The sequence below is a fragment of the Gadus chalcogrammus genome, chromosome 14 (assembly GCF_026213295.1).
Source record: "Gadus chalcogrammus isolate NIFS_2021 chromosome 14, NIFS_Gcha_1.0, whole genome shotgun sequence".
Taxonomy (NCBI): Eukaryota; Metazoa; Chordata; class Actinopteri; order Gadiformes; family Gadidae; genus Gadus; species Gadus chalcogrammus.
Genome location: NC_079425.1, coordinates 2,318,642 through 2,332,678, shown reverse-complemented (window position 1 = coordinate 2,332,678; position 14,037 = coordinate 2,318,642). Strand labels below are relative to the sequence as shown.

At 49.1% G+C, this 14,037-nt stretch overlaps 1 protein-coding gene across 4 annotated transcripts in view; it reads left to right on the top strand.

Moving 5' to 3' along the window:
* The first annotated feature begins 2,166 nt into the window (after positions 1 to 2,166).
* The window catches only part of kifc3 (kinesin family member C3), a 29,587-nt gene continuing 17,716 nt past the window's right edge, over positions 2,167 to 14,037 (top strand). For 2 of the 4 annotated variants that reach the window (XM_056607137.1, XM_056607139.1), the window contains exon 1: positions 2,289 to 2,374. The gene's annotated coding sequence lies outside the window, so the exon portion shown is untranslated. Of the gene's footprint in view, positions 2,375 to 14,037 lie in introns of all 4 variants that reach the window. The other 2 variants (XM_056607138.1, XM_056607141.1) reach the window with 2 other exon arrangements.

The following is a 14,037-nucleotide window of genomic DNA, read 5'->3' as shown; positions in this document are numbered from 1 at the left end:
CGAAGGGGAGAGGAGGAGTAGACACTGACGGGGAGAGGAGGAGTAGACACCGACGGGGAGAGGAGGAGGAGGAGGAGTAGACACCGACGGGGAGAAGAGGAGTAGACACTGACGGGGAGAGGAGGAGGAGTAGACACTGACGGGGAGAGGAGGAGTAGACACCGACGGGGAGAGGAGGAGGAGGAGGAGTAGACACCGACGGGGAGAAGAGGAGTAGACACTGACGGGGAGAGGAGGAGGAGTAGACACTGACGGGGAGAGGAGGAGTAGACACCGCCGGAGAGAGGAGGAGTAGACACTGACGGGGAGAGGAGGAGGAGTAGACACCGACGGGAGAGGAGGAGTAGACACCGACGGGGAGAGGAGGAGTAGACACTGACGGGGAGAGGAGGAGTAGACACCGACGGGGAGAGGAGGAGGAGTAGACACTGACGGGGAGAGGAGGGGGAGTAGACACTGACGGGGAGAGGAGGAGGAGTAGACACTGACGGGGAGAGGAGGGGGAGTAGACACCGACGGGGAGAGGAGAAGGAGTAGACACCGACGGGGAGAGGAGGGGGAGGAGTAGACACCGACGGGGAGAGGAGGAGGAGGAGTAGACACCGACGGGGAGAGGAGGAGGAGGAGTAGACACTGACGGGGAGAGGAGGAGTAGACACTGACGGGGAGAGGAGGAGGAGACACTGACGGGGAGAGGAGGAGGAGTAGACACCGACGGGGAGAGGAGGAGGAGTAGACACCGACGGGGAGAGGAGGAGGACGGGACCACAGGGGGGTTGAGGTCCTGTTTCAGGACCTGGTTTGGGACCTGGTTTAGGACCTGGTTTAGGAGCTGGTTTAGGATCTGGTCTAGGATCTGGTCCAGGACCTGGTCTAGGACCTGGTTAAGGACCTGGTTAGGTCTGGATGTGATAAGCCACTTTGAACCGTGTGATGACGTCACGTGTTCCTCCCGCTGATATCTGATCAGGTCTGATAGCAGACTACAGTAGGAAGTAGGCCAGATGTTTGTTGAAGGCCAATTCTAGGATACTAGACCGATCTATCAATCCAATAAACCCAGGATAGGTATGCAGGCAGTATTGATGGGTCCCTACTTTTGTATAATCAGATTCCGGACTATGGCCACACTACAACACACATCGATACAGAGAAACACACGCGCACTGATTCCCCACAATATCTCAGTCCTTATCTCAGGTTTGCTGCTGATTCAAGCTTTTCGTTATTGCCATTGTCCCTGTTGTAATACATTACTATCCCTTTGTGACAAACTATGGCCTTCACTATGCTAAACTGTGCTAAGCAAATTCTCTTAATTTTATAGATGCAATAACTGCTTTTGGTAGCTTGATCATTTATTTGTTCCATCTTCTATCTATCTAACTGTTTTTAAACTACTCTATAGCACTGTGTGTGTGTGTGTGTGTGTGTGTGTGTGTGTGTGTGTGTGTGTGTGTGTGTGTGTGTGTGTGTGTGTGTGTGTGTGTGTGTGTGTGTGAAGGAAATGCTTCCAGGAAGCTATGGAAGTGCTCATTGTGTCCAGAGTCTGTCTACCATGAATGAAAAAATAACAACGTGAATGCGGGAACTAAGGAGTAAAGAATTTTCATTCATATCTTCTAGAACAATCTCTCCTAGAAATGCTTGTGTACAACATAATGGTTCGCACAACGTTTGAGGAACCCCATTTGACATGGTTCATCAGGGGCTTGTTAGATGATTTAATAGTATTTTTCTGACTGTGTATTTTCCAAAAGACTTGAAACAAACGTAGTCCATTTTTTGTCATATAGAACAATGCTCAGGGATTTAATTTTCGATTATGACCAATAAAATAAGCGCTGTTTGGTGAAAATGTTATTTTATAAATACAATTATGTGAACAAAATGTCGTTTTGTTTGTGTATTATTTAGAAATAGATAGAATAAGAAGGATCTTCAGACCTATTTCTCGAGAAGGGGGTGGCTGGTGACTTTACGGGGAAATGATCCAACAATATGGTATTCATTTATATTTTTATCTCCTAATGTAAAACTTACCTCAGAATAATTATAAGGGCGCTTGTCACTTTGATAAACCAAACCATGCATATAGTTATTACGAGTCCATGCGGACAGACAGACAGCAGTTTCCCTGCTCTGTGATTGATTTGCCGGCTGACGTCACACGTCACCACCCTCAGCTGTTCAGAGCGCAGCTGCATTCAGAAGGGCAGAGGAGGAACTCTTTGGTTTCGGTAGACGACGAGCAGCTCCTCCAAAGAACTGCCTCATCTCAGGAGAGGACTCAGAACCAGGACCCACCAACACTATCGGAATAAAAAGAACCACACGAGGGGAAGAGGAGGAGGTTTTGCGCTCAGGACCGGAGGTAGGTTCGAAATAAAACGTAGACAGAAAAACCTTTTGGATTAATTAATTGAGCGCAGCTTGGATGTAAATCTAGGGCTTGATGTTTTCGTGACAGACACCAAACTGTTGGGTTCTTATGACTTTAGTGCAGAGGTCGGTCGGCTGCAGTACAGGCTGAACTCACTTCGGGACTTTCACTGATGGAACAGTGGAAGTTTCTACGCGCGAACAAAACTCGACGTTCCAAACTTTCCTCGAACTTTTTCCAGAACTTTTACGTCGTGGTGAGATGCGCGCGCAGCCATGTCATCTCTCAGGCGCGATATGGTTTATCCAGGATCCTCCACGCATCCTCCAATAAGGAGAAGCACATGGAGGCGGTTAAGTTAAGTCCTTCCCCCGCAGGGTGTGTCTGGAGAAACAAACGGTTCCATCTATAAATACACCGCTTCGTCAGGGACTCACCGAAGGAACAACACTGTGAAGTCTCGGACCTATTTCAGACAATCAGTCAATCACAACACTGTAGAGATGATTTAGGACTGCGCTCTCTGAGCATGTGGGAGCCATACCCGGTTGTAAGTGCCCGCGGTTGTGCGCGTAATGCTGGGTTACGCGCCTCATGGGACTGACTTGAGAACGCATTTTGTTCCATGATGGCCCGCTGCTCCTCACGCGTCATCCTCAGAGCATTCCAGAGGCTGGAGTCACGGGGGCTCTGTCAGAAGAACCGCTGGTGGACTGCTGGGCGTAGGGAGGCGGTGGCGCGCGAAGCCTCAGGGCGTAGTAGACTACACCGCCCTGGTTTATATTTTATATGCAGGCCTGTTTATTTGCGGTCAGACTGTAGCTTATAGACATGCAGCAAGCTTCCTAGATATTGTTATTGTCAGCTCAAGTCGAAACTCACAATGTGCGTCGAAGATAACGGGTTACTAATAAATTGCTCGGGTGAAAGTGCAAATAGAGATTGTTAATGCAGCCTGCTGCAAGCATGGTCAAATCCAGTCCTTAGTTAATGTGGTTGCCTGAGTCTTGTCCAGACGTTAAGTGCAGTCTGATGAACCGGCCCTGGGAGGCCCTCAGAAGAGACGTTGAAATGAAGGACTGCCCAGGCCTCTTATGTTCAGTATCCCCGGTATGTTCTCCCTGAGAGCTCTTGGCACGTTTATCCAGAGTACTGGCAGCAGTTTATGCATAAGGATGAATCATGTATTTTTCCTAGATGATGTGGGAGTGGACCATATACATAATCTATCGCTGTATGTCTAGATGGGTTTGACTCGACGTGCGGTGTTAAAATAAAACGGTCATTTTATGTTTGGTCATTAACGCCCCAGTGTGGAGTATAACCAAATGGACCACCAGAGGGCGCTGTCTGGCTGAGTCATTAAAGGGACTATTGATGCACACTGACTCATAAGCACCAAAGCACGTTAAACAAAGTCACTTTGTTTAGGGAACTGTTTAAACAATTCAACTGCTGGTTCTTTTCATCGGTATCTAATTCTGTCTTTTTTTTCTTTTCATTGGCTTATGCACAATATAAATGCCTTTTTACTTCGGAATGACTATGTTGAAATAAAACTAAAGCCTTGTTTGGTTAGATGGTCTTCTAAAATAAGTATTGTCTCGGATAAAGTCTCTATTGAACACCAAATGCTACGTCTGTACAGGGAAAGACTGAATGTGTTGCTGTGTGGTATGGACTACTTGATGTTAGGGGAAGGGTTTGGACAGCAAAAAGGCCTCTAGGATGAGATGGGAAACACATCAGTGTGCGACCACTGAATATTTCTCTTAAAGATTGGCCATACTCAAAATAAGGACATTCTCTTAAGGATGTTAAAATGTTATCTACGGCCTTTTATTGCAGCAGAAAGTCTTAACAGCCTCATTTGATTTCTGATAGGACTCTCTTTTCCTTCCTAAGCATTCTTGGTGTGGGTGTGTGTTTCTCAGCTTTGTTTCCTATTCAGAGATGTATAGATCATGTGTATAGTAGAGTAGTTACTTCCTGTAACAAATGATTCTCGTATTTGTTCACATCTATACAATGGATGTCACAAAAACGTCAGGAATTCTTGTAAGAAAGAAAAGGAGTTCTTTCTGACAAGTTAAACAGTACAACGTTATTCCTTTGTGGATTAGAGTTACATTGCAGTCATTTCACTTTCCCTTGTGGGGGCATCCTGAGAAAACCGCTCTGGCCTGACTTTGTTTCTTCAGGGTTTAACTCTAATGATCTCTCCATGCCCGTGGCTGAGTCCCGGGGTGGGAACACAACTTGCTGATCCTAGAGGTAACACAGGAAGAGGGGGAGGAGACATAGCTAAGAGCTCCCACTTGGGGGATTCACTTTCTTTGTTTTCCTTACTTTCCTTCCTTACTCCTGGAATGCTCCATGTGTTGTGAACCCGTCGTTCTTCCATATTTAAGCAGAGGAAGTCAGCAGAAAAACCACCAGAAGCCTCAATGTATTCATAAATCCCTTTTCCGTCCCAAAATGCATTGCGCTCGTCCGCCCTCCCTCTCATCTGTGCTATTTCTGTGTAAATTACATGGTGACCCAACTGGGTGGAAACTCGCTCCTTCTCTCTCCCTCCCTCTTGTCTACTCTCGCTGGCGGAGTTTCAACAGTGTCTGAACCAGAAGTCGGCTAAAGACCTTCATGTTATTAATGTAAGATGAGGAGACTTGAACCCCTCTTTGACATGAACCCCGCTCTTGACATGAAGGGGAGGCAGGATTCTACCGTAAGCTGCTTGGACCCAGGTGGTCTGGCCTGCAGTGCACGTGCACGTGCACATACCCGTCGTAGCCGTTGACATGAACACCTCTTCACCTCCTGACCTGTTCGGATCCTGGACGAACCCGAGGCTGCAGAGATTACAGTCCTAAAGTGACAGGGAAACATCGAGGCATTATTCATTATGACAAATGTACTGTAGCTCGGTTTTCTTTGCATCCAGACTAGGATGTTCTTGAATCCTATCGACTGGCAGCTTCTTAAAGAAATGTTTATGAATCTGTGCTTGACAGATTAATTAATTTGCTGATAAGCAAGCGGGTGCGTGCTAATAGATATCTGGTCAGCGACACACGTGGCACGTACCTTTCTTTGATGGCTGGTTGGGTACAAGACAGTGGTTTCATTAATACCGGCTTTAAGAGTGTTGTAAATATGAAGTTGCCCCAGTACTATTGTAGCTATTTCATGTAGCCTGTTGACTTGGGTGGCATTATGCCCGGCTGTATGAATGACCCATGGACATCGGTGTCTAATTGTGACCACGGGTCCCAACCCAGAGTCCACATCGTGGGCCAGCCAGGGACCAGGAGAGCCGACCTCCTTTCAGTGGGTGCCTGGGAGTTTTCGTTTTCGGTTCAGCAATTGTACATTTACATTACATTTAGTGCGTTTAGCAGACGCTTTTATCCAAAGCGACTTACAATAAGTACATTTGTCATAAGTAGTGAAACAATATATTGTCAGTACAGTAAAGATGTTCATAGAACCAAGTGCAAGTACTAACAATCGCTAGGCTAACCCATTCCCTGTGTACAGCAATGATAGCAGCTACTGCAGATGCTACACAATTAAGTATTATGAATAAGTGCAATGTAGATTAAGTGCGTACATTAAGTGCCAGGACGTACAACATAAAATGGTGGCCGGTATTGTAAACATGTGAAGTGCATTGATTGTGCTATTGTATACTATTCTAGCAAGTTATTCTTATTTTCAAGCAGAACATTTGAAGAACTGGATGTGGCTGTAGTTATGATCTCTTCATGGTTCCTTGTTTATGATTTAATGGTTTGATTTGATTCCCGTTGTAGTTAATCGCTGTTCAATAAACTTGGCTCAGTGAACGTTCCTTCCTCGTTACAAGAAGTCATGCCCTTTAGATTCCGGTGAATTTCGACTTGAACTCCAGAACCATGGCACGTGGATGAACTGGATAAGCTCTGCTCCCTTCATGGTCCCACCCCTCCAATTAAGACGCTGAAAGTGATCACTCGGGTGGAAACTGTGCTGCTCTCCCTTTTGTTCTCAAGACTGTCCTTTAGTCTTTTTACAGCAGCGTGATTGGCCGGCCACAGAGGGAGCAGTGTCCTGGCTGATCACTCGAGGCGGGCGTCACAACTCAGACCTTTGATTCACAGTGTCAGGTCCCATGCTGTGAGGGGAGCCTCATGGTCTTATCCGCTTCCCCTGACCAACGGTGGGCCAGCGAGGTCGCCCTTCTCCACCAATGGGAAGCCAGAGTTCTGCTTCGATGGTGCGTCTATCGACTGTTGGAATGAGTGTCCGTATGAAAAAAAAAAAGAAAAGAGAATCCTGAATCCTAGGAATCCTCAGGCAGACTCAATCATGTTACATCACCGGCGGTTGCTCTGCCCCGTCCCAGTGTTTACGTGTTTATCCGGGGCAGCAGATGGCCAGAGGGCGGGGTGGGGGGGGGGGGCGGGGGGCTGGGCATGGAGGGACGTCGGAGAGAGGGACAGTGAATGGAGGATTCAGGCTGGCTCGGCTCAGCGAGGTGAAGCGCTAACCTGTGAGGGCGCTAATCTCCAGCAGGGAGGCGAGGGGGGAGTGAGAGTGAGTGTCTCTGGTGAAGTACAAATCACCCCTGCCCCCGTCCCATCCCCGCCGGTACTCCAACTCGTCCCAGCGAGGACGGACCGGACTGGACTTCAGGACCGGACTGGACTTCAGGACTGGACTGGACTTCAGGACTGGACTCTCGCAGGCTCCCGGTTCTGCCACACCGGGACTTTGCTACTAACCCCGCAGGAGGTGAGGCGGAACACGAGGGGGACCGGAGACGGCGTGACCCACCTTCTGCTCCAGAGGAGAAGAAGGCTTCCCTCTTTGGGGTGCATTGAAGGCAACGTGTTGGGAGTTTCCAGCTGCTTGTTGAGTACACTGCCGACTTCTCTGCGCCACGGTTTCCTGGTGCTTTGCAGGCAAATTTGTCTCTCCGCCTTGCGTGTCTAAAGTGAGGATGCAAATGAGGACCGGGCTTCTTGAGTTACATCGACACCGAGCTGCTGAAGCCTTAGGTTACCTGGGCTGTGCACCTGGCGAGGTGAAGTAAAGGAAACGTAAAGCTATGAAGATTGAACCAGGTCCACTTTTTTAATCTAATCTGCATGGCACTTGCGTACAGAGGTGGAACAGGTGAGATAACGCAAGTAGGTGTGAGCCTGTTTGTGGGCGAGTCCGGAATGAGGAGACGAGCGGATTATAACGATTTGCAATTCAGCATCACAGGGTATTTCTGAGTGACGACTGAGGGAAGAGAGATCTGGGATTAAGACTTGGGAGAGTTTGCGCCTTGCCCGTGTAAAACGGATCCAGAAATATCTGTAGTGGTCATTCAGCTCGCCTGTTGGATTCAAAACAAAACAAATGGCAGTTGGACTATAAAGCCACCCGATTGGACCCATTATCCTGCCTGAATGGAAAGATGAAGTCATGACGACTCATGACGACGGACTTTGATCCACCGATCGCTCGGACCTCGCGGACGTATTGGGAGGTTGAGATGCCCGACCCTTGAGCATTTTGACAACGGCCGCCTGGAGGGTGCGAGTGCGACTCTGTTGAACCTTAACGGGATTACCGACCGGGAAGGGGAGCTAGCCCTGTGCTAGGGGCCCCCACCCACTCGGCCGGGGGGGGGGGGGGGGAGGGGGATCATGTATGTGCTGTGCACCCTGGTGGTCCTCACCCTCCACAGCCTGATCAAGAGCTACTACAAGGCCCTGGAGGCGAAGGCCGACCCGGACGCTGAGCCGGGGAGGAGGGGAGGCGGCTCAGACCCCGAGCGCGCAGACGGAGCCCCCTCAGGGGGTACGTCTGGGGACGGGAGCGGCCAGAGAAAGGTCCTGACCGTGGGGAGCTGGCCCACTGCAGACTGGAGTCTCAGCCTGGGAGAGCAGGCCGCCTGTACTACGTACCAAACAGAAGGAAGCTTTTAAAGGTGAGGTGAACGTGGGAGGACAGAGTTATGGTGGCGGTGATCTGAGAGGAAGTTAGGCCAAGAGTAGACTTAAGGTCTGGAGAGGACAGAGTTGTGGTGGTGTTGATCACAGAGTAATTAATGCCAAGATTTAGATTTATTGATGCCTTATGATTTGGAGACGGGAGAGTTATGTGGGTGGTGATCAGAGAGTAAGTTATGCCAATTGAAGCATGCCAACAGGAGCCATAAGATTTGGATCACGGCTCAGTGGAAATCTTGCAATATTTTCCAATCTAATATAAATCAACCTTTTAATGCGTCGCTGTATCCTGGGATCGCGTGTTCCCCTTTTAGAGGATGAAGGCAGCGACATTGGAAAGCATTCCTTTAGCACAGAAGGAGTTGGCGTTTGTCCGTGTCACTCCCTTACTCGTAAAACTGCAGGTATTTTTATTGTTTCACATTTATGACTCAGATTAAAGTCAAATTAAAGTTCAACAATTGTCGAATCCAATACTCCTGTGAGCTGAAGTCGGTGGGATGCGGATCAAACCTTATGTAACCAAAGATGCTTCTAATCTGGCCATGATGTTATAGTTTCATTAATTTAGGGCTTAATCCCCACAGACGGTTATGTTGTGTTTTTTAAAACGTGTAATTTTGTACCAGACCAGTGAAGGCAACCACATGCCTTCAGACTTTGTTTAGAAAGCGTGGCGAGTCAATTCAATAGCTATTCATCTATGTGCGTGCCTTCCGGATTAGAAAGCACCGTTGCTTGGCTGCGCGTAACTAAATAAAGAGCAGTTAGCAAGCCTTTATCTACAGAGCAGTGACTGGGACAAGGTTGGTCTTATTGTTGTGTCATTATGTAGTCGTAATTATTGTGTTTATAAGGAGAATATGTTAGACTGGGCAATGTTTCTAATAGTCACGGCCATTCAATTACTCTGCACAGGATTGTGTGTCTCATTTATAATTGACTTGTCTCTTCAATGACTTTGGCGAGTTGCTTTGTCTATGTAAGCCTACCTTGGAAATACAAAAGGACCCACGGACACAGACAGACACACACTTGTGTATAATGGCACTGAAAGGAATAGCTGTGTGTAAATACTTGCAAACCACAAGCACGGAGTGTTGTGAAAAACTCCATTACCCATAATCCCCGGCTTTGCAAGCGAGCGACAGGGAGGGGAGGGGGTTTAGTGTGTGTGAATTGTGTTTACTGGACAACCTTAATACAGAATAACATATCGGCTCCAATGGAATGAGCACGCAAACATTCCTATAGATAAATAAATATATTGTTTCTCTTGTGCTCCAGTGCATTGGGGGACTCTGGAATCATCATGTAAATGTGTTTGCACAAGAAAGATTTTATACATTTATCACTAGAACTGGACAAAAGAGAAACGTTGTCTTTGTACATGCGCGCACGCGCACGTTTAATATTTCAGCAGGCAGTGTGGAAGGGGAGCTTAGCAACGGCATTCTTCATTTAGAGCTGAAATATTTATTCCTCCCGAGCAAGGATGGATGGCGGAAGGGAGAGAGAGAGAGAGAGGGGAGGAGGAGGAGAGGGGAGGAGGAGGAGGAGGAGGAGGGGTCTAGCAGAGTGGGGTAGTGGGGGGTGTCCGCGGCATACATGATTCTGGCTCAGATTCCCCCGTTACCAGGGAACAGGAGGCGGAGGCAGTGTGTCAGTGTGTGCGCGCTGGAGTCAGCCGCCGATAGTGAAGCCAGGGGAGGAGATCTGGCTCTCTCGGCCGCTCTCAAACGGATCTGACACCAGCCGTGTGTCGTGGGGGGGGGGGGCGTGTGTCTTTCTGCACCAGTTCTGCGGGAGGAAGCGGCAGTGATGCAGGGATGATCAGGACAGCGAGGCTGCGGGGAAGGTGGTGAGTACGCGGAGAATGTCAAGGAGGGAGGTGGGGGGGGGGGGGGGGGTAAGATGGAGGTGTGAGTGCCTGCATGAGGATCGAGAATATGAATGGGAATTCACTGGCGATCGATTGGGGATTGAGATGGAGAAGGAAATGGAGGGGGAGAAGGCGGGGGGAGAACAGGACATGGGGAAGCGAAGGAGGGCTTATATGTGGAGATGTTGGCTGGGGGTGGGGTAGAGGAAATTGCTGGAGTAGAGATGCATGAAATGTAATTTAATCAGCCAGAAGTATTGCGTTTCCCCTGTTGAATACCTGCCTGTGGAGCTCTGTGCATGCTTGACTGGTGCCTTTCCTTACCTTCCCTCTTTAATGTCCTTCTATAATCCTTCTATATATATGTATTTCTCATCAATGTGTGTGTTTCATCCATGTGTGTCCAGCATTGTGTCTCTGGTGGGCGTGGCTGGTACAGCAGAACATTTGGGCACCTCGGCCTCATATTACGTGTGCAGTCTGGTTGGCAGCAGGCATTTTTGACGTATGCAGTCTGGTGGAGAGCAGATCACTCTAAGCGCCCGGTAACTGGGTGAGCAGTCACTGGTTTGACCCACTTTAGGCGGAGGCGGGGGGGTGTGTCTGTGCGGCGGGGGACGGACGGCGTCTCGTCGGTCAGAGGATCAGAGAGGAGCGACGCAAGCCGTCCTTCTCCTTATCAGATGGTGTGCCTGTGCTCTGAGCAGCACCCGTGGTAATTAAGGCGTTGTTAATGTTCGATAGCGTCACATCCCCGATGTTTGCACTGCTGCAGACGCTAGCTGCCTATCTTTGGCCCAGGTTGTGATTTTACTCTGAGTGAGAGGGAAGGACATGCTGTTGCTGTTTGCCTCCTGTGAGCTGTGCTCTCAGCACAGCTATGGACCAGAACCATAAATACTGACGGGTGTATAGACACCCCCCCACACACACACAATGATCTGGCCTCCCACAGCCTTTGCCGTCACCAGGGATGGATAAAAATAGACTTTATTGTGGCTGTGACTCGCTGAAAACACGATCAAAAGAAGGTGCTCGATGCGTAGAGCGACAAAACGTGTCGTCGACCACAATTGTCCTGCTCCAGTCACAGCTCCCGACCCCCCCCCCCCCCCTGCAGCAGGGAGGCCTTGAATAGGGCTTTGGCGTCGGCGACTGACGGGCCTAATAGTCTCCTTTTGATGTTCTCATGGGCGTGTGCTTATTGGAGTCTGCCATCGTGCCCATGTGGTCCGTCAACATCGCTCTCACTCCATAGAGCCGTAATCACCCCACTCACACTGTGCACGGTCAGCACCTCATAACGCATAATAACCTCGTCCATAAGCTTAAGCTATCAGATGCATGTGGAGGCAAGGGGACAGGATTGGCTGGCAACGTACTCACCTCAGGTGTGTGTGTGTGTGTGTGTGTGTGTGTGTGTGTGTGTGTGTGTGTGTGTGTGTGTGTGTGTGTGTGTGTGTGTGTGTGTGTGTGTGTGTGTGTGTGTGTGTGTGTGTGTGTGTGTGTGCGCGCCTTCAGGCCTAGGAGATGGACATTTAAGATACTGCTGTGTTTGTAGTAGATATGAATTGAGATGCTGTGTGTTTGCAGGATATTGTGGGTTTTATGGGCATGGAAGAATTGCTGGGAGAGGGTTAAGGGATTTAAGAAGGTGCAAGTGTGTGTGTGGAGGGAGGGGGGAGGGCTGATCCCTATTTGAATGTGAAAATCCTCATCACAAACCTTATTGGATCACAGCAGGAGTCCTCAGCAGAGTCGCTGGGTGATGCATAACAAACACGACTGCCCAGATTAGATTATTGCAGTCTGACGATTGTTTTCGAGCCAGACTTTAAACGTGCAACAAAGCAAACAAAGAACCAACCCTGGTAGTGAGTGGAATCGGGAGCCCCTCCTCTAGTGAGGAGGAGGTACGACTCACGGCTCCTCTGTACGAGGAGAACAGGTGGTGACGCCACTCCGTGTCTGTCTGACTGAGGAAGCACAGTGGGGGGGGGCACTGTCTGTCTGCCACCTTCTGGGGATTCTTGGCTGTCGGTCCACAACTCATAATTGCTCACATCCTCTCTTCCCAATTCTAAAAGATTTGAGCATGGTGCGGAAGTGGACTAAATTTATACAGCGCTTTCCTAACCAGTGGCCAATCTAAGCGCTTTACCCAATAGCCTAATATTCACCCATTCATACACACATTCACACACCGACAGCGGTGTCAACCACCCAAGGCCGGGGTTTGAACTAGCATCCTTTCGGTTACCAGCCAACCCGCTCTACCTCCTGAGCCAAATGCCGGCCAACACGATGCACAATGCGATGTTAAGAAATAAAATATTGAAGGCACACTAGAGGTTAAAAATGGAGGCTGTGTGTTCCCTTTCATTCTCACGTTTTTGTCCTTTTTTAAGATGGAGGGCGTGTCCTCGCGGGGGCTTCAGAGATTACAGCAAGTGTTCCCTAAGGGGAGTCGCTGCTTCACTTACTGGACTACAGTCAGATTGTGATGAGCTCCTCAGAGTGACTAGAGATCAGATGGCTGGCCCCAGGTCAGATCTCAGCGGTGTTTGTAATTGGGGGGAATATGATCTACAACCACAGGTTTTACTGAAGGTGGCAGTTCACAGTGGGGGGGGGGGGGGGGGGGCTGGGTGAAGGAACACCTGTGTGTGTGTGTGTGTGTGTGTGTGTGTGCGTGTGCGCGCGCCCCTTTTGGATCAAAAAGTTAAGTAGGGTTGCGGTGATGGAACAGCTGACTTCTGAGACCTTTTTAAAATAGATTTTTTATTTTTATTGAAAGTCATTAGATAATGGATCTGGATCCTGTGGTGTTCTGACAGTGACTGGGATATAATTAGCCAGTAGCAGCAAAGGTCAGGTGTTTTCCCTTTTCTTTTTCTTTTTTCTATGGACTAGTTACACCCCAGCTTGTTGCAAGCCTTTGTGGTTTGTATTGTATGCGTGTATTGTACAAAACGGGTCTATTCTAATCAGCACAATAGACCTGGTCTGTGTGGTTCCACTTGGATCTCCGTTAAACGATTAGAAAATCCTTCCACAAGGGAAGAGATCATTTTATAATATTGCTGCTCTAGCAACTGTTAAATTGTCTGCATTTATGTCGCGCTTTCTAACCGGTGGCCACTCAAAGAGGTTTACAATACTGCCTAACATGCACACATTGCACACATTCACACACCGACGGCAGGGTCAACCATGCAAGGCGACAGCCAGCTGGTCAGGAGAAGTCAGGGTGAGGCGTCTTGCTCAGGGACACCTCGAAACTGGAAGGAGCAGGGCATCGAACTAGCAACCTTCCGGTTACCAGCCAACCAACTCTACCTCCAGAGCCATATGTCACCCAACAAATGCATCTGAATGCCTGACCATCATTGGCCCTCATTGTACCACAGAACCTACTGGGTGCTGGAGGGACCTCGTGGCCGCCCAGGTCAATGTGCCACAGTCTGTCTGTCTGTCTGTTGGGCATTCGGCTGTGGGATTAGACCGCACAGAGGCGGCCGAGTCAACTGCAGGTCAAGTTCAGCACGTGGGGACCCAGTCCTCCCAGCTGACTGTAGCGGAAGGTCCGTGTCTCTGGGAGTTAAACCTCCTCGATCCCTGTTTGAGACTGGTGTCACTGAACCTCTTACACTCTGACACTCTGAGTGGATGCACGGCTTTGAACCAGAAGTCGCTGTGCCCGTGAGGTGAATTGAATCATTTGGGGGGGATTCAGTGGAGCTGGGGTTTGGTTAAGGTTGAATATATCAGTCTATGTGGCACAG